This window comes from Notamacropus eugenii, chromosome 4 (genome assembly GCF_028372415.1).
Source record: "Notamacropus eugenii isolate mMacEug1 chromosome 4, mMacEug1.pri_v2, whole genome shotgun sequence".
NCBI classification, from domain to species: domain Eukaryota; kingdom Metazoa; phylum Chordata; class Mammalia; order Diprotodontia; family Macropodidae; genus Notamacropus; species Notamacropus eugenii.
Genome location: NC_092875.1, coordinates 452,252,304 through 452,273,963, shown reverse-complemented (window position 1 = coordinate 452,273,963; position 21,660 = coordinate 452,252,304).

Here is a 21,660-nt window from a genome sequence, read left to right as displayed (position 1 = left end):
ATTGCACAAATGTCATCACTGAAACAAAAATATTCTTGCTGGTGAGAGCAAGAGAGCTGGTTGTTTGGTCTGCCCCGAGAATCATCACGAGTTCCTCTAAAAACCTCTTCACAGGTTAAAAAGCCTACTTTGCACTCAAAGTGATTTACAAAGTTTTCTGGCTGTGGTAAAACTGAAAATTCATCAATGGAGTCTTTTTAAAAAAAACCACATTAAATATTTTTGGATACAGTATATATGTGCTTTTTAAACTGTCCTCTGGAGGCAACAGAAGAGGAGTAAAATGCTTTGCAATTTGTAATTCCAAAACTTTATTTTAGAGTTTCTTAACATTTCCACTATAAACCACTAGTCTTGATAGTCTATATCTGGATGAGATGAATTCACTTTACAGAAATTTGTCATGATTTATATTCTCAGAAAAGGAGTACATTTTTTTCCTTCAAGCTTAAAAAATTAAATTGTTTATTTTAAAGTGCTACTACAGAATAGAATTAGATTCAGTCAAATGGAATAAAAAAAAAGAGTAAGTTGCACAGACACTCAGTCAAATTAGCAAATTATGTTTGACCGTAGAACAACTTTTTTATACTAACCTTCCTACAAGGAATTAATCATACAACATATCTTCATTATTTCTTTACTTTAGAGTCCTCAGACAATTCTTCTGAAATGAGATTTTCCTTTTAGGATAAGGACCTAAAACACTCAACTAACTGTTGGGGGCAAAAGGGTGCTGTATATATTTAGGCTGTGTTTCTTGGGGAAGTAATATAATATTTATGTCTATATCATATATATGACATGTTACTTGGACACCTTTGTGTTTCATCTTTATTAGAGTGAAATTTGGAAAGAAAATTGCAATAGTGTACATGCAGCATGTAATTTCAACTCAAACATTTGTAAATAAATATTTAGAAAAGACTTCAGGTATAATATAAAAACACTAATATGAACACATTAATATATATGAATATATATTATATTATACATATATATTATTACATATATACATATATATTACATATATACATATATATAATATATTACACATATATTATATATACGAATATATATACATATATATGAATATATACATATATATGAATATATATATATATATAATATATATACATACCCCCCACACCAGACTTTAAGGTTGGAAAAGCACTATATCTATCTCTCCATATATTATCTCATTTGCTTCTCATTCCTTTTCCTTTAATCATTCAATCCAACCAAACTGACTTCCCTCTCCAGTCTCTTGCCTTGTGCTGGTATTCTTCATGCCTGGAATCAACTCCCTCCTAATCTTGATCACATATAATCTCTCTCTTCCTTCAACACAGAGTTCAAGCACCATCTTCTGTGTGGTCTCCTCTGATATCCCCAAATGTTAGTGACCTCCTGGCCAAACTACTTTGTATATAACTATTTTGAAAGTGTTCTATAGACACACCTATGGATATATTGTCCTTAATAGAATGTAAGTTCCTTGAGAGTAGAGATTGTTTTTATTATTTTATATTTGTATCCTCAGCATCTAGTATGGTGTCTGGCCTGGCATATAGTAGGTGCTTAATAAATGCTTATTGATCAGTTGATTTAAAACCAGGCACTATATTCCTTTGCTTTGTTTAGTGTTTATTGTTTGAATTCCTCACCCTCATCATTTTGTAAAACGTGAGAATTGGGTTTTGTCTCTTTTCTAAACTTATTCATGCAAACTGATAATCCATCCTAATTATCCTTAAACCCCTCTAATGTTTAGGTAAAAATTGTATAATTTCTCACTGCATCATTATTCTTGTTTTATGAAAATTTTCAAGTCTATATTTTTTTGATAAGATGAACTTTACAGTAAAATCAAGCCATAGTTTGTGAGAAAAGAAAGACTCTAAGTCCTAATAAATAGGAAATGCTTTTCACTTACCTGTGTCTATGATGGGGTAGGGAGATGGTATATAACTAATCAGCATTTTTCACAAGTATCTTTACTATCTTCCAAAACTATGAATTGTTTATAATATAATAATTTTGTGTATGTGGAGATAAAGGTAGGCTTGAGGAAGAGTTGTTTTCTTCCCTTCTAAAACCTTACAGTGTTTGTTGTGGTGTCTATGTATGTATATGTGTGTATAAGCACAGATCTATGTGCATATACATATAGACACACACATTTGTTGGGCAAAGACATTCTGAAAGTCCACACTCTTTCATGGACAATATTGGGACAAATGGGTTTATTTCACAACAGCCCATGGGACCAAATGTGAATTATCCTCCTGCAAATGTACTCTTGAGTTTTTAATTTCTTTTTAGTCATTTAATCATAATCACTTAATCCATCGTCTTAATTGTGTATCTATATTATGAATATCATGAACTGGGTTCACCACAACAAGGAAGAGCTAGGGGTATAAGAAGGTGTGAATGAAGGTTTGCTTTTGAAGGGATTACATTGTCCCTTTCACACAGGCATACACACACACACACGCACACACACACACACACACACACACTGCCTGTAGGATATTCCCTGTCGTCATTGTCATTTTCTAGGCATGCCTCTTTTCACTTGAAAGTTATTTTGTTTTTGAAGAGACACAGGAAACCCGAAGCCTCACCCCTCTTCTCCCTGGCTGACCTTTGGAATGCTGCCGTCAGCCAGGAAGACGCTGATATCTTCAGCCCCCTGCCAGCTTAAATTCTTTAAGGGCAGAACCTGCTCAGAGTGTCTCCTGATGTCATTTCAAATGCCTGATGGCCATCTATGGCAACTGGGCTGAGCAGAAGCATGCTGGGAAGCCAGTGCCTGTGGAATGCCTAATGTGGCATTCTGTGACTGCAGCAGCCCAGGAGTAGTTCCCTGTTGGGCTCATGATCAACCACATCCACAGCTGTGAGGGCCAGTATATTCACCACCTCTCAATAAATAAATAAATGGTAGCTGTGGCCATTTTATGTTATTGATTTTAATAAAGCCTCTTTGGGGACAATTCCCATTGATTTCATGGTTGTTATGAATAAGTATCATGGGAAACACATTGACTCAGAGAGTATAGTAACATAATTTACATATGGTATTTACCCTAAATCTCTGAATAATTTAGGACAAAGGGCTCCTCCTCCCCATCTATAGGTAGTTTTCATAAGGTGTTTCATCTATATATAAGTAGGTGATGGAGCAATTATCAAAATTTCTCAAGATTTCATAACTATTTTATTCAGAACTTCTAATCATATTATGAGTTAAACAGAATGACATAAGATTACTTTTTAAAGGAAAATACCATGTAGAAATGTTTGATACTTTTCTGTGGACATGATTACTTGTAAGAAAACTAAATACTTATTCCACATCCTAATTCACTAGAGTGGGGAAAAGACAAATTCCACTCTTTGGGGGAAACCTTTCTAAGATATTTTGGAACTTTATGTAGAACTAATTAAATTAGATATGTTTTTATTCACATGCAGCTAATTTATTTTATTCACGTACGACTGATTTATGTGCATTTAGGGTGTTTTGTAGTTCTTAGAATTGATTACCCAAACTTGATTTTCTATTGATTTTTTTCATTCATTGAAATAAAGCTCTTCTAGCTCTCAATGTATGATCCCATGCTCTTCCCTAACTCTTTGTGCGTGTGTCTTTCTCATAGTCTCTTCACTGTCCTTCAAGTCTCAGCTAAAATCCCACCTTCTACAAGAAGCTTTTCCTAAAACTCTCTTCATGTTAGATTCTATTATCTCCAATTGATCCTATATGTAGCATGTTTTGATACAGTTTGCATGTTGTTGTCTCCCCCATTTGACTGACAGCAAGGATTATTTTTTGCTTTTCTTTGTGTCTTCAGTACTTAGGCAAAATGACTGGAACACAGTAGGGACTAATAAATGTTTACTTAACTTATTGACTTGACTGGTTAGTTTTGAAATATTCTTGCAAACACTACTGTCACTGGAAGGCATACTGAAGTAGTCTCTCAGGAAAGCCAAAGAAGGCTACAAGAGGTATAAACGTTGTGATTTACAGGCATCTGTCCATAAAGCTGATCTTACCAATCTAACTGAGTTCTATTATTATCTTAGTTCCATCCATCCTAGTCCTATTATATTCTCCAATTCCTGTAAAGACTGATTTTTAAGCTTTTATAGTACCAATTTTGGTTGCTCAGGAATACACTTTCTGTTTTTAACATTTTCACTGTGGAACTGACCTGTCCATGAAACACAATTTTACCTGAAGTCCTATTTCCTCAGAAACAAATGGGAGTATGTCTGTATTTGTTTAACAACAATGCTAGAACATACACATCCAAGGGATGTCCTTTTCTTGGGTAGTCATGTTGGGAAAAAATATAATTATTTCAATATTTTTGTTGAGAAATATCAACTGACTCCTCCCAAACTGATATTTTTGGTGATTTTTGGTGATTCCCACTTTTTTATCCCTGGTTTGTCACATCACTTTTGTTTCTGATAGAATAAAATTAGTGTGTTATGGTGGCTCTATGACTGGAACTGTGTTCCTACCCCACTTCAGGTACTTATTAGCTGTGTTACTTTCCCTTTGTGAGTTTCATTTTTTTCATCTTTAATATAATAATAGCAACTACTCATAGGGTTGTTGTGAAGATCAAATGAGATACTGTATATAAAATGCCCCATGACCCTATAATATGATACCCTATAAGATTCTGCCCCTCCTAACCACTACCCTATGCTCCATATTTTTCTAGATTCCATTTTTGAAATATCATTTATTCTTTAGAATCTTCTTAATCTTTATTCTTTAAAATTCTACTTTCTTAGATAGCAGCTAACTAATCTGATAAACAACACTTACTGCCTTATATTTATAAGGAATTTTATGAATTTACAAAACTGTATAAATGTATTTTCCTGAGACAAAATATATGAAGTTTCCTTGTATTCTCTTTCCAGTATCTACTTGGCATTATTTTGAAATTTTGAATTTTCTATAAATTAATTATGTGTGTAAGTGATAATGTGGCAAGGAAGATAACCCGCAGCTATATTGAGGCTTAATTATGCCCTAAAAAATCTTTTTAAGGGGACTTACTGGAGGTGATATACTAACCCAAAAGAGCATCTCCAAGAACTCAAACAGTATAAGAATGCCTTCTGATTATCTAATTCAATTTAAAAGATTTTTTAAAGGTATCTGCTATGTACAAGATTCCATGCTATGTTCTACAGGAGAAATAGAGAAGGATAAGACACAATGACCTTCCTCATGAAGCTTACGGTGTAGGAGGGGAACTATCACAAGTCCACAAATTGCCATAATAAAAGCCAAAATTTGCTATAGGAACGCTGCAAAAGAGGTCATGCAAAGGGCAATGGGAAAATAAAGATGGGAGAGATTACTTCTGACTGAAGGGATGAAGGTAGGATTTGGTATAGGAAATGGAGAAACAGCCTGGAAGGATGGACTGAAAATAGAAGAAAGTCATTTCTAGTAGCAGGAAAAGTATTTTCAAAGACATAGAGTTAGGAAAATATAAGGGATGTTCAGGGAATGGCAAGTAGTATAGTTTGACTGGAGCATAGGGTGCATGACTGGAAGAAATGAAGATACGAAGTCAGGTTGAAGGTAGACTGTGACTGTCACTAAGAAATTTATACTTTTTTTGTAGGCAATAAGGAGGCAGTCATTATGGGCTTTTGAGGGGTGTGTGTGTGTGTGATGAATTTGTTTCAGGAAATTTATTCTGGAGGGAATGTACAGGATGTATGTAAAGTGAAAGATAAGAGGCAGGGATTTAAATTAGGAGGCTATTGAATGAATATAAGTGAGAGGCAATAAGTATCAGATCTATAGTAGTGGCGATGGGATATGATTGGACAATTGAGGATTATGGAACTAGAAGTGGTAGAATATGATTAGTTGAGCATGGAAACAAGGGAGAAGTATATATCAATGTGATTGCAGTTTCTTGCTTGGGTTATTGGGGAAATGATGGTGCTGTTTACAGAAACAAGGAAATTGGGAGGAAGAAGTGACTTGGGGAGAAAAGTTTGGACATTTTGAATTTGAACGGTACCTAGTTCATCTAGGAAGAGATTTCTAGCAGGTAGGAATCAGCAAAGAGGCTGAGACTAGAGTTGTAGATTTGAGAGTCAACTTCATGATAGGTGAGAATTGTGGTCACCAGACTAAATAGCTTTATCCAGAGAGGAAAAGATAGAGTTTTTACGATTGTCTAATCTTAAGAAGCAGGAAAAAGGAAAAAGCGGAGGGAGGATAAAGGAGTGGTCAGCATGGAAGATGACAAAACCAAGAGAATATACTCTCATGGAATCCACGGAAGGACAATTTCAAGGAAATTAGATACTGACAAAAGAAGAAAATTGGTTGAAGACTGAGAAAAGAATTCTAGATTTGTTGGGGATTATTCCGTACTTTCATGAAACCAATTTCAATAGAGTGGTCATGAAGACAGAAGGCAGACTTCAGGGGGTTAAAGATAGTAAAGAAAATGATCAATGGCAATCTTTTTTCTTTTCTCCAAAAACCTCTATTGATGGAGTAGAAGTTTATTCCTTTCCCTGGTTGTATTTGAGTCACAGGGTCATATGTCAGATGGAATCACTCTAACGGCAGAGACTTAACCATTTTTCATTCTTCCTTCCCCCCTCCCCCTCCCCAGTGCCTTACACATAGGGGATCTTGATAAATATTTGTTGAATTAAATGGAATTGCGTTATACTTGGTTAGTATGCCAGTAAAGTTTGACACAAGTAGAAACCATGCCTTTACTTCCAACAACTATGTTCATGGAAGTTCTGATGAGGGAAAAATAACAATTATTAAGTGTTATCACAGGCTATTGTGGGTAAAAATTATGGAAGGTGGGATCATTTCTATGACAGACCTAATATCTTTTCTTTTCTTGTATAAATGGAAGAATTGAGCCCATTATATGTTTCAGGAGACAAGCAAATATGATATATCATAAATATGTAGATATGGTTATTTTATGTGATAAATGTATCCCTTTAGATAGAATCAGAAATAAATGTAATTCTAAATGAATAATTTTATCTTTTTAGAAAACTTATAGAGAAACACATCCGATCTCATTTTTCCTTTTGACCCCTTTATTTTTCATTATTAAACCTACTCCCCTCTTCTCCTGTTCCAGTCTCCCTGGCTCCCTTTAATTTTACAAAGATATAGTGGGATGCAATAAATTAAAAAAAAATACTTTCAGTGAACTTGGGAAAAAGATGACTCATTAAGTTGTAACTGTCTTGTTGCCTGTAGATTGTAACCTCCTCGATTGCCATTTACCACACATTGGCGGCTGCTGTGTGTATGGACTTGTTGACTTATGTTTTACAATTTTGGGTAGCTGGAAGGGAAAGGAATAAACTTCTGCTCCATCATTCGTTTTTATTTCAGGATACCAGAATGTTTCTAATAAATTGTTACTTCAGGTCCCTAAATGGTCTCTGAATTACCTGAAAAAATTAATATTCCTTCCAAATGTGCTGAACTTCTAGGGGTAGATTGTACCCTACAAAATATATGACTCAAATTTTCTTTTTCTTTCTAGTTATAATTATTGATACTATTTCTTCCATTTGTAGACAAAGATGAAACAAATCTGGAAGCAGGCAAAAGTTAATTCATCGTCAGTGCAGCAGTATGCTTGGAATTGTTTGACCTATAATGGTAATGGGTTTCGATTTTCTTCCCATGCTTCATAACTAAGTTCTTTTCATGAAGACTGATCTCATGTGACCTCCAGGAGGTCCCCCTCTAGTCACTGATTTGGTGACTGGACATTTCCTCTCACTAATCCACACTTTCTTCAATTGTAAGATGAGGCCCTCTCTGATGTTTAATCTTAACCAACCTTTTCCACATTGTCAACATCCTCTAATCAGCTGAAATAGCTATCACAAGTAGTTTACCAGACAAAAGGTGATTTCTCTGAGGGAGTCTCACTCTTTCTTATTTTAAATACCATCCATGTCATTTTTAATGACTTTTTTAAAGTCATAGTTCAGCAGGCATTGTTTGGTGACTTTCCCCCAGTACTTTTGGCTTGAATTTGTGATTTATTTGTTGAAGGGAACTCCTGGTGAGAAATCTCCCTCTACTGTGGTAGACTAGCAACGGCTTGCAGAAGGTTGTCTAAGGGCATTAATGAGGGCCACTGAGAAGTTTAGAAGCTTGTGCAGGGTAATAGAGCCAATATACTTCAAAACCATCTCTCTGTAAACTTGCTGCCCCCTCACTCTTTGCTATGTGGACAAGTCACTTAAACCTCCTTTAAGCCTTTGCTACTTCTTGTGTAAAATAAGAGAGTTAGTTGAGATGGCTTCTTCAGTGCTTTTCTAGATTCATGATCCCATAATCAGATAGAAGATGTACGTAGGGCTCTAAATATTGTCTTATTCATTCACACTCATTTGATCTTCGAGCTGGAGAAATTGATAACTCCTTGTACTTAATCATTTTAAAATCCACATGAATAATAATTAACCTATAAGCATTACCCAAGGACTGCTGTGCCAATGCTATCTAAAAACAGATGATATGTAATGTCCCTGTACATTACAAAGAGTTTACCAAAAACCCTAGGGCTAACTCTTATCCAGTGCAGACCTTTTTTTTTACCATTTCTGGGAGCAAAACTGGGCAATGTTCTCTGTTGGTGTCCTTATACTGCTCCATTTAGTCCTGGAGAACTTGATCATGGTCTCCAGTTTTCTTATTACTGTGGAGCAGGAGAGAACTGTTTTAAGAGCAGAGAAAAACTGAATGAGAACCTTAAGCTTCTCAAAACTGAGATGAGACAGATTGGTATGGCTCCTATATTACAGATGTGTGATCCCTATTTAATTTTCCCTATCACTGCTTCCAAATTGTTCCAATGTCTTCTGGCCCACAAAATTTGGCACCTTTTTATATGAGGAATGAATATAAAGCAATGTGATGGATTTTTAAACATTAATAACATATAAATCTTCATAATATCAAGCCATTTATACAATGCTTAAAGTTTTACATACTGTAATATTTTTCTCACAATATTATGAGATAATTAAATATTAGTCTATGGTGACAAGTTTGAGAGACTTCTTGCCCATCATGTGTGAGCTCATGTGCACCCCTACCCCCTCATAATGTTATAATGTCAGGTGTTCTGGCCAGGTAGGTGAAGTTCATGAGTTCACTTAGCTTTTCTTCTGATTCACATTCATTTACATGTCAAACCAGAGAGTCTTGGGAGTTTTTAAACCTAAGTCAGGTATTTGTCAGGGACAAAGGACATTAATTTCAGTGTCTTCAGATAGAGGAAGTTAAAAGAAAATGATATAATCTCAGCATAGGAGCACTTTGCTGGCACCTTGCTTAGCTTGGTGTAATGACTCAAAGTCTTTGTATATGATTAGAGAATCATCCTTTTTTTTGGTCACTGTACCTTAGAAATTAGTAGCTGAGATGGTCAGTAGTTGGTCCTAAAGAAATTAAACCCAATAGTTAGTAACAGAGAAAGGCTTAGTCATCTTGTATACTCAGTAGAGATGTCTGGAATTGAATAATGAAGATACCTAATAGAAATATTAGGATGAGAAACTCAAAGATCTCATTCTGAAAGGGACCGTTCCATCTAATTCTAGATGAGTAAACATGGGACCAGGGAGATTAACTGACTCGTTGTAGGTCTCACAAGTAGAAAGATGATGTGGGCCACAGCAGCCGCAAGACAAGCAGAAAATACTAGTCCAGTGGAATGATATGACCAGATGAGAGAAACAGGAAGTAACTCAGTGACATCAACAAAAGACAGCAGCGACTCCATAGCACCAGAAGCCTGGGGTATATGGGAAGATTATACTGTTGTTATCTTTATTATTATTCTGTTATGAATTGCTTTTGTTTTGAATTAATTGTGTTTTCTTGCTGTCTTATAAAAGTAAACATATCAAGGGTGGTTTGTGAGCTATAGCTTTGAATGGATATAGACTTATTTGAACCTGGGGTAGCTTTCTGGCACACACACACATATACACACACACAACCCTATTTTATAAATTTGAGAGAAGAGACAAACAAAAATTAAATAACTTGTTCTGAGTCACCTGTCTAGTAAATATTAGAGACAGTACTTGAACTGTCTTATTCTAAAATCAAGGCTCTGTCTAGCACATCATATTGTGCTCAAATGACTTGTCTCCTTTACATTTGTAAGAACTTCTAGCATTGAGTAGGAGGTTCAGATTCTTGTTGGCCTTCCAACATAGAACAGGATTCAATGAGTTTAATGATTCTGCTATGTATTGTCCCAAACAGTTCTGGAACTCTTCTTTAGAACTGCTTTCAAATTTTAGGACAGATTGCTCTGAAAAATTCTCACTGGTGACAAACTTTCTTTATTTGAGAATGAATTGAAACAGAGCTCATCATCTTTCCCCCTAACTGCTCCCCACCCCAATCTTACCTTGCCTATTACTGAAGAGGGCAGCACCATCCTCCCAGTTCCTCAGGCTCAAAACTGAGCTGTGATACCTCACTCTTCTTTTACTCCCCAAATCCAACCTACTTCCAAGACCTGTCCATTTCACCTTTTCAAAATCTCTCAATTTTACTCTATTACAGGCCCTCATTACCTCACACCTGATTATTGGAATAGCCCATTGGTAGGTCTGCCTGCATCAAGTCCCTCCCCACTAGTCTTCCATTCAGCCACCAAAGCGATTTTCCTAAATCCCAGGTCTGATCATGTCACCTACCATCTCCAACTCAATAAATTCCACTAGGTCTCTATTGCCTCCAGGAAGAAATACAAAATGCTCTGTTTAGTATTCCAAGCCCTTTATAACCCAGCCCCCTCCTAACTTCTATTTCTTTTCTTTTTACTCCCTGACATATATTCTTTAATCCAGGAACTCTGCCCTTCTGGCTATTCCACCAGTAAGATAACTCCATGACACTCTACTCTAGGTATTTTCTCCAACTGTCCCCCATGACTATAATGCTCTCCCTCTTCCACTCTGCCTACTTGTTTACTAGACTTCCCTTTAAGTGCCAGCTAAAATCCCATTTTCGAATCCAGACTTTCCCAATACTTTTAATTCTAGTGTTTTCTTTCTACTAAGTATTTCCAGTTTATCCTCTACGTGGCTTGTTTGTATATATTTGCTTGCATGTTGTTTCCCCATCAGACCGTAAGCTCCTTGAAGACAGAGGATTGTCTTTTACCTCTTTTTGCATCTCCAATGCTTAGCACACATAAATACATATAAATAAACACACACATATATAAATACACACTTAATACATATTAAAAAGAGACATGCATGTAAATTATGAGTCATTTTCTCACAAAGTTTGAAAACATAATCCTTATAAGAAGGATTTCCAATATGTTTTGAGAAAAAGATAACATCACAGGAATAATAATTTTCTAGGGTTTGAAGGTTAGCACTCATTTTTATGATTCAGATTTTCATCTTGTTATCTCCTTCATCTAGAATGATGCTTTGCAAATAATGACTGCTTAATAAACGCTTATTGGATTGAAAGATAACTTCTGATATACTTGGGAAAGATATTCTCATTCTTTTATAGGCAGACATCATAAAATCAGACCCTAATTGCATCTTAATTAACGATAGCTTACATCTCTACCTAGCTTACGATAGGTTTACATTATTTTATCCTATCTTTGCAACCCTATGAAGGCAATAGTGAATATATTACTGCTTCCACTCTATGGAGGAAGAAATTTAAGTCTTGATGATGTCAAATGGCTTACTGAACATTGAATAGTGTCTAAGTGCCCGACCCAGGAGTTCCTGTGTTTTGAGTTCCAAGTTAGGGCTCATTTCACTACACCAAACTGTCTTCCTTGGCTTGGCTTCCCAGTTCAATCTCATTTGAAGTTCCCTTGGATGCACAGATGCCATTTCTTATCCTTTACTTGTTTTCTTTTCAGTTTCTATAATGATATTTAATATGTAAGAGGAGCATGGTAAATGCATGCATATTGATCATTTATTAGTCCAGTTTCACCAACTCCACTCAATTCTATACTCTCACTGAAGTTTGGGTGCTTCATATTTTGAATGCTGACCACAAGGTATGCATTTTATGAATTTGTGACAGCTTCAAGGACTGGAGAAATTAATTTTTCCTACTGCCTTGTGGTGGTTATAGTCTCTGAATTTAGGAGATAATGCTTAGAATCAAATATAATCATTGACTTTTGAATGTAAGGAAATTCTATGCAGGGATTTTGCAGTCTGGAAAAAATGATAATACTGAGAAAAACATTGCTAATACAGCAAGTAATATTTGTGGTAATAGAAATGAGTAAAGTGATACATATGTTTACAATCACCTTTTATTTACTCCCATGGATCCCTACTACCAGTAGCTTGGGACACAATAATAGTTACCTCAACCTTGAACATCTCAACACTGAAGTTATTCTTTACTATAGTTAGTCACTAAAGTACTGTGGTTTCTGTGGTAACAAGCCTTTCATTGATTAGCAATCCTGCTTAGGGTTCCAATAATTACCATCATCTTCAAGGCAGTCAATGGACAATTGGCCTCTCCATCTCATTATAACAGCTACCATGGGGATAAATATGCCATCCAGCTTCTCTCATGCTGGCACCCAGTAGCCAAGATGAGCTTGAAGTCCTTTATGTAATGCCAGACATTTTGTTAGAACTAAGAACTAGGGAAGGAAAAAAAACTTTCTCAAGTATGCCTGGTTCCGACTTTAGCTGTTATTGAAAAAATGGCAATTTTGTGCTCTGGGCAAACATTTTCAAGTTGGCTTACGGCATGGGAAATGGTAAATATATATTTTTAAACATTCCAAGATTGCTCCCTAAACTTGTAAAGCTAAAATTACTAGGTGGTCACAAGATCTCCTCACCCCTCTGTGATTATCTTGGAATTATTTGAAGTGATTTACAATAGTATCATTTTGGGGTCAGGTTAGGCCTATATATTCTGTTTCCTTCAAAAATTTTACACAAGTAAGCCTTTCTCCTTAAGGATAGGATTTAAATGACTTTTACCGTTACATTCTCACTCTGGGGTTCTCGTAACTATTGATGGCGGCAGCGATGGAGGATGATGGAAATCTCGTGCTGAAATTCAATCAGTAAACATTTATTAAGCACCTGCCGTGCTCCAGGTGCTCTGCTAAACTCTGCTGATCCCTCGTGTGTTTAATACTTAACATAAACATACACTTCCACCTGGAAGGGTTGCTGTTTGTTCTCAGCGCTCTAAGAGCTCAAAGACCATGACAGCAGGCACATGAGGCTGTGACGTACGAGTGAATTGGATTTAAGTGAGGGAGGACTGTGCAAAGTCACCAGCCTCACTTTCTTCTCCAGCACCACCTGGATCCCATAACCAGATATAGATCAAGACAACTGGAGATGGCCCAAAATGGAGTGTGGGACCATTTTCCAGATGAAGAAATCACCTTAGAGGTCTAACTTGCCCATTGTCATACACAGAGTGTCCAAGTTGGATTTGAATTCTGGTCTTCCTAACTCTAAGTTTAGCATTCTAATCTGTATATCATCCTACTTCCTTTCTTAAATTTGTAACTTAGCCTTTTAAGCCTATGGAGTGATATGGAGGAGTGAGAGGTTAACTGACTTGCACATGGTCACACTGTTAGTCTGGGTCGGAAGCAGGGCTTGAATCCAATTCTTCTAGACTCCAAGGCTGACCCTCTCTCTAGTCATTAAACCCTTATCCCTCTCTCCATGGCTAGTTCTAAAGTTAAAAATCTATTTTTATGAATTGTGAAATTCTTTGCCATGCTACTTCATGCTCCTAAGCTGTAACTTTATCCATGTCTGTACCTTGGTAAATGTTGTTTATTTATTGTTACCTCCCAATTCTTCCTCTCTCTACTGTATCTCCTTGTATTTGCTTTGGAGTTTGGATTTTGTTTCTGTAAGGGTCAACCCCTTTATCTCCCAATAGAGTGAGTATCCCATATCAAATATAAGGAGACTTGTGAATATGTTCTGCAGACAGTTTACAGAATTATAGAAAAGTGGCTCAAATTTATAAAGCACTCTACACTTCCCCAGGAACAATCCTGTTAAGATATGTAGTGAAGGTTTTAGTCTTTATCTCACACATGAAAGGGTTGAGATTCAGAGAGATGGTATTTAGCACAATCATATAGCTAATAAAGTACACAACTGGGACTTGAACCCTATTTTCTGACTCCAAAGCTAGCACTCTGTCTTTTTTACCAGAAGCTGGAAAAACATGACTATTGAGTCAATAATGGATGGAAAGTTATTTTGCGTTATTCACTGATATTACTGATTAAATATGAGGAATATTCTGTCACTTGGATTATCTAAATGTTAGTGGCTTTACAGCTGCGGGAAGGTTGCTTACCAAAACTGACAGGAACACATTGATGTGGCCCAGTGTGGCATACTATTTCCCCTTTATCTCCCTCTGTAGGCTACAAAAAGCATGGGAAAACCAACTGCGCTACCATGAAAATCAATTGCTTTTCATTTAAATGAAGGTACATAAGACAAACTAAATAAAGAAGAGGAAAAAACAAAACCTTGTGCACTGGACCAACTTTAGAATGGATGATGGTGGGATAGCTAAAATTCTTTATCAATAAGTCTGATTAATTTTGAGTTTGACTTCCCTTAATTTGGGCTTTATTTATGTCTATATTTGACATACTAAAGATGAGAATTGATTGACATGATGGGTGGAAAATATCGTCAAAGGCTCTATGTAAGTAATGGTTGCAACAGAAGAGAAAGTATTTTCAGTTCAGAGTTAAAGGACTTGCAATCAATCCAAGGTCTGTCAATTACCAGTCATGTGACTGTGGTCAAATAATTTAAAGGATTTGAGCCTCGATCTCCTCATGACCACTAAGGTCCTTTGAGTCTCTAAATCTATGGAATGTGGGAGTAGTCTGTGGAAAATTGAATGATGATATTGTCTCATAGGGTCATTGTGAAAAGATAATTAGAAAATGAGAGTAAAATATCTCGTAAATTACACAGTATTATTTAGCATGTCAGCTAACTATGTGAATTAGAGGAAAAGAAATTAGATTAGGAAAAAAAATGGAGGAGAGAGAATGGGAAAGGTAGGAAGTAGAAACTCTACCCCTTTCCATATATAATCTATTTAAAATCCTACTGGATTGAGGTTTGGTCAGTACTGCTGAGTAATATGTAATTTTTAACTGCACTCATTTAAATATTGTCCACTGACAGCTGATAACTGTCAATCAGATGCATTGTCAATGGGACTTATACATTAAAGTACATGCAAATTACATGTAAAAGTCCAAAGATATTTTGCTCTCCTTAAAACATACCAATTAGCATTATTTTTCCTGATACCTTCACCTTGGTATAACTAAGAAGTTTTATGTGGTACATTTTATTGTATTACTTTCTGGGACAGTTTTTCAATGAAGAAGTCAGTTCATATATGTGTATTTGCCGATCAGTTCCTTGTAGACATGGGGTTTTGCCTTATGGAGATGAGGGCTTAGAAACTATATTATTGAGAGAAAAAGTTATTCAAAAGTCTTTTTGGCTCACAGAATTTCAAGATAACATATAAATATATTCAATTTTTCCTTGTATAAATAGTCTTTATAAAAAATAATGGCCATTGCAAATAAATTCCAGTGTTAAGAATCTTAGGCTTTAAAATTATGCATTATTTGTCATGCTATCATTGGTCACTTTTATTTTTATTTCTGCCAAAATTGAAGTTGAGGACATTTACAAGTATTTGTGATAGGGAGTCTGGAAATTTTTCTGATGCAAAAGGAAAACATTACTGCGAATGGAATTAAAAGTTGAGATTTCTCAAAATTTAAAAGAAAAATATGGGAAGCAGCCATTTAAAAAGCATATGAAAAGGTGGAAGATATCTATAATGTTTAAACACTTTAAATATTTTAGACAGCAAAGTATATGTACTGTAACATTTTAGTATTTATTATCCTTAGTATTGACAATAGGGAAAATTGATATTCATAGTGAATAATAATACTCAAAATTAAGAGGCAATTGTAAAGTTGATTTCTATTTGAAAAGGATTTGATCTGCATTTTAAAAAAAATGATTTAATCACCATCTTGACAACTGAAAGGCTCCATCATTTAGTAGAATAATTTTTAAAATAAATTTTAAAATAATTTTCAAGTGCATTGAAACACAAGTTTACCTTTTTAAAATACAACAAATTCATATAAGACATCCCCTTTAAGTGCTGTCACCCAGACTCTAAGCAAGAACACAATTAAAAATTTTGGAGATAATAGCACACATATGATCCTTAGATACATTTTATTTCTTTCTTGAACAAATATGTTGATATTGTCTGAAATACATAAGTAACTTACACTATTCTCCAAATAAATACCATATTCAAGTTTAGAGTTATTTAAATATGCAATAATTCATTACTAGAATGTATATAAATGCAGATACCATTTTATACATGAAAACGTCAGAATGTTTTTCATTGAGCATAAGGCATTGTCTTCTAAGTTTATTCAATAAGTTATGGCTAAAAGAAAACCCCAAATACAAGGCTATCAACGTTACTATAAATAATGACTAAGCCAGACTAAAAGAATACGAACTTTGGGAAACAGTTTGCCAAGAAATAGCTGGTTTCTTTAATTATGGGTTTTTTCTTCCTATTGTGCCCCCGCCCAAAAGCAAGTTTTAGTCTATTAGTTTGTCCTTCATACCTTTCAGATAAATTATAATGACCAAAAATTATGTGTAGTAATATCAAATTAAAACAGTAGCTTCAGCAGAAGGAATCACATATCAATAAGGGACAGCTCCATTTTTAGGTACTAACCTCAGTCCCCACATCTCAAAGAATTGGTTGTTTGGACAGTAATTTTTAGCATAGTTGATCAATATATAGTCTTCTGAGTCTTCTACATTCATTGGGATATTTTGCTGGTAAACGAGATTTTATCATTGAAATGATTTCATAGGTTTACTCTGTAAAATCTCTACTTCAAGTCTTTCATTTACTTGTTTAAATACATGATTTTGTTTTACTTTAATACAGCATTTTGTAAGAAATGCTATGAAGCATATCTGAAAGAACAAGTTCTTAAATAGTATTGTATAAAGAGCTGCTTTTTAAAAAATATGACATGGTTTACTGTTCCATGTTGTTTTTTATTAATTAAAATCTAATGAAAATATTTTTCCAAACTTTTGAATTCAAGAAAGTAAAACACAAAGTATATAAACTTAACTTTGAAAATCAATGATGTGAAAAGATATTCTAGTGATGTCTTTGACTGAAAATAGATTTGCTTTTCTAACTATTGAGACATTTCAAATAATTGGTGAAGATATATTTTCCCTTTAGCTGTTGAATATTTTATATTCTTGTAAGGTGTTTTCAAAATGCTTTAAAAAGTTACAGACTTCCACTCTCAGTGCTTTTATCACACACACATACAATCAAAGTGCAATAGTTTGAAAGAAAGAAATAAGCATATATATTTAAGTTCACATTAATTGAAACTTGATTTTCCATTAAAAATTGCTTGGAATTAGACAAAAGAATGGAATTAAAATTTGTTTATTTGTTTAAATCACTTAATGCACGTACTTGGTTGACCCTCCAGAATTCAAACATTAAAGGGCAAGAGACTACATATTCAAGAATTAACTGTTTGCTTTTCAAAATAAAACTTTAAAAAAAGTTTATAGATAAGTAAAATTATATGATAGCTCTACTTGAAACAGGATGTAGATGTATGGAGTGGAGTAGTACTCATCTCCTGTAGTCTCACCACCTTCATAAAGATGGATACCCAGGGAACGGCTCTTTCTAGATATAAAAATCAACTTTTAAAGACCTTAAAAAATAAATTTTGTTCATAAAAACTCACCAGTGCCTTTATGCTTCTCCAGGAAGTCGTACCTCAGCACCTGCTGAGGGTTTTGTTGATGAAACTCTGACAGGTAAAAAAATTCCTGCAGAATAAAGCCAGACCAGCTGGCTTTGAAGAGAAACCCCCCAGTTTGGGTTGTGTTTGCTCCAGTCTCCTTTTCTATGAAGACAGAGGCTTTTCCCCCTTTGGTTGTTGAGCCGTAAGATGCGTGATCCCTGTGCACAAGTGTCTGGCAGGACTCAGTGCACCTGTTATTGCCACTCTGGAGTAAATTTAGCTGTAAATGGTATCACTGACAACTAGACCTTTGTCAGTGCTGGCAAAAGAACACAGAATTACTGTCCCCCAAAACTATGTTGCAAGATCAAATGGAAAATATCAAATCGGTAGTCCTATCCAAAAATCACTAAAAAAAAAAAAGAAATTACTTTCATATGACAAAAAAGTTTCCTTCTTTCACATAGACTTTAAAATTACATTTCCAAGAATAATCTCAGAACAAGACAAGTTTTTTGTTCTATTAATTGTGACTGGAAACTTTTTTTAATGGAAACAGCACACACTTATTTCATTTCAGGTTATTAAATTGTGTTAAGTATTAAAAGTTGGTTGCTTTTCTTTGCTCTAAGTCATTTGTTCTTTTGATTCAGAGAAATATTAGAAGGTTAAAACGTCTCAAATAGGGGTATTAATCATGCTACCAAAATTAGAATGCATATAGTGTTGAAAGACTAGATGTCAAATTTGTATGTTCATAGCACTGATGTTGCTGAGAAGCTAGGATCCACCCCTATTAAAAATGGCAGCTAATGTATGTGGAAGCCCTTGATATTTCTAAGCTGACTAAAGTTTCTTATCCCATTGGATTAAGGTAAGAATATGTATCACTTATGTAGATTCTCCAGATTGATTCCTTTATTGATGGTGTGGAAAATTTTCCTTTCAAAGAATGAAGTTGAGGTAGGCACTTTTCATTGATATGCCTGGCATAAATAGAGTAGTCCATGATATATAAAGCAACATTAAGGGGTAAGGGACTTAGCAAAAGCATCCCTACTGAGCTCCAGCGTCACTAAGTGTGTGTTCTCAACTGATGTGAAAGAGAGTTGGCAGGGTACCTGTTGTACCACACTGCTGCTGCTTAAAAGGGTGGGGTGTGATGAGGAAGAAAAAAATCTGGGTCAAAATAAAAAATGCTTTGTAAAATAAACAAAGTTCCTATTTACCTACTATGTATAAACAGCCACTCACCAAGCCTTATTTCTCTGCAGGGGCACCACTTTCAGATAAAAACATAGACCTGATTGGCATCATCCAGTATCCAAGGAAACCATGTAAGTACCTCTCTCACTGTGTACTTCTCTTATTCAGGGTTTAAAAGCTAGCTGAGTACTGAATAAGTGAGTGTTTTTATTTAATAATTATACAGGAGGTACTTTTTAGGAGCTTGCTAAAAAGAAACAGGTTCCTGATTGTTACGTGCGTCATAACAAAACCCTTATGTTTTCATCATATTTCATAAAATTATGTGTTCAGTCCCAATCTCTCCATCAATTCTCTCTTAGGTACAAAACAGCTTTCTCAAAGTGCTAATGAATGGGAGTTCTGAACTTTTCCAAGGCCCATTAGTGTCTGAGAAACAATGCCTCAAAGGTCTTGTTCTAGGAGCAAAGCTCTAATTAATGTAAAAATAAATTGTTTTGCTGTCTAAAATGTAGAAAAATCACTAGTTGGAATATTTTGTTTTTATTGGTAAACACTTGTAGCTACTTATTGGACTTTGAGTTGTATCCATGTAAGTGAGCCAATAGATAAGTAAATAACTAAAGTTTAAAAATTACTAAGGACATTGAAAATTAAACCTGATCGTCAAGACTCAATAGTGAAGTTGGAGTAAGAATTTGAGATTCTTTTGACACGATTTTGAAAATGTTTCTTTCGTTATATATGTGTGCATGTTTGTACAAATTACAATGCATTTCTCAGACTAGCTTCTAAATGATTTTTCAGGGCACCATGAGCATCAACAAAAAATCATTTTAAAATGGACCATACCTTTCTATCTATACTATTTGCAAAGTGTGTGCTGGAAATTAACAAAATTATCAAGATCTCCGGCAGAAAACTCACATTCAAAATACTTTGAATATCTTACTTCTGTCTTTTCTTAACAAGATTTCAATTATTTTTTATGTCTTCTCTCTCTTTCAAGATCAAAAACAGTTTAAGTACAATTTAATTTTACTCAGGTGTGATTTGTTTCTATTGTGTATATTTTGTCATGCAGTAATTTTAAATATAGACCTAATCATGTAAGTATAAATCTCTCTTATCTATCTAAACCAGCCTCATAAATTAAATGTTCTGCTATATAAAGACATGATTAGAACTGAATTAGGAGTATTTGTTGTTTTCACCAAGTATCTAGTGGTTTTATTTAAATGCACCTGGTTTGAATTCCTGGTGTGGAGATGTTATTGGCTATGGATGATTTCATTTGCTTTAGTTACTATTGTATTTTCTACCTTTCCTTACCTGGATAGTTTCTGTGGGTGGCTGATGGTAAAAGCATTCTAACTCTCATTTTCTTGAAGCCAGTCAGATTGGCATTTGCAACTCTGCAATAAAACTCACGAATTGCAATAACATTTTGTTTTATCTCTTACCTATATAAAATTATATTTGTTTATACCCTGAATATACATGTATATATGAACATACATATTTATTTGTAATTTACAAATTACAAATATGTTTTTACAATTTACAAAACAGCATAACTCTAAGTGAGGAGGTGATGTTTTCTATCACACTAAGAAATATTAATTAGGAATAAGAATAATCTGAGGCTCCAATAATTCGCTTTGGAGCTCCACTCTGTTTTGGAGATTGCTTTATAGACTATATCCTTTACATTAGTTAAAAACTTCACAGAGCTCGTTATCTCAGATTTTAAAGAAAGAAGCTTTGTTCCAGCCTTCAAGCACTGCCTCCTAGGCTTAAGTCTGAATTCCGTGCTTCAAAATGAATTCTGGGCTATTGTTGAGGGAACTGGGAAACAGGGTGGGGTTATATAGATCTTAAAAAAGAAAGAAAACACCAGATGAAGGGAAAGGCTTTCTAATGTTAGAATTCACTGCCTTGAGGAAATGGAGACATCCTTTGAAATACATCCTGCTTGTAGCTGAGAGGAAAAGGAAGTCTACATTGAAATGCCTGTGGCCTAATTTGACCTATTTACATTGAAGTATAAATCTCCACAAAAGGTATTCAAAATGTGCTAAATTTTAGATGATATAGGATGGCAGAAATGCATAGAAATAGAATAGGACACGTGCGCATGCAAATTCTCCCACATCAGCGTGCTGCTGTTTCATTCTATGGAGAGCTAGGATATTCACAGAACAGATCATTCCTTTCTGATTTCAATCAATTAACAAACATTTATAAAGCACCTACTATGTTGCAGGCACTGCGTAGCTAGGCTACGGAAACATAAAAATGAAAGTCTATGCCCTGAAGGAGGTTTATTCTATTGGGGAAAATAACACATACAAATATAAACATACACAAAGTATAGGCAAAGTAAACACACGGTGATTTCTGGGGGGAGTCACTATCATCTTGGGGGAATCACATAAATAGAAACCATTTCCACTAATTCAAAACAGTAAATGTACCTTAGCCT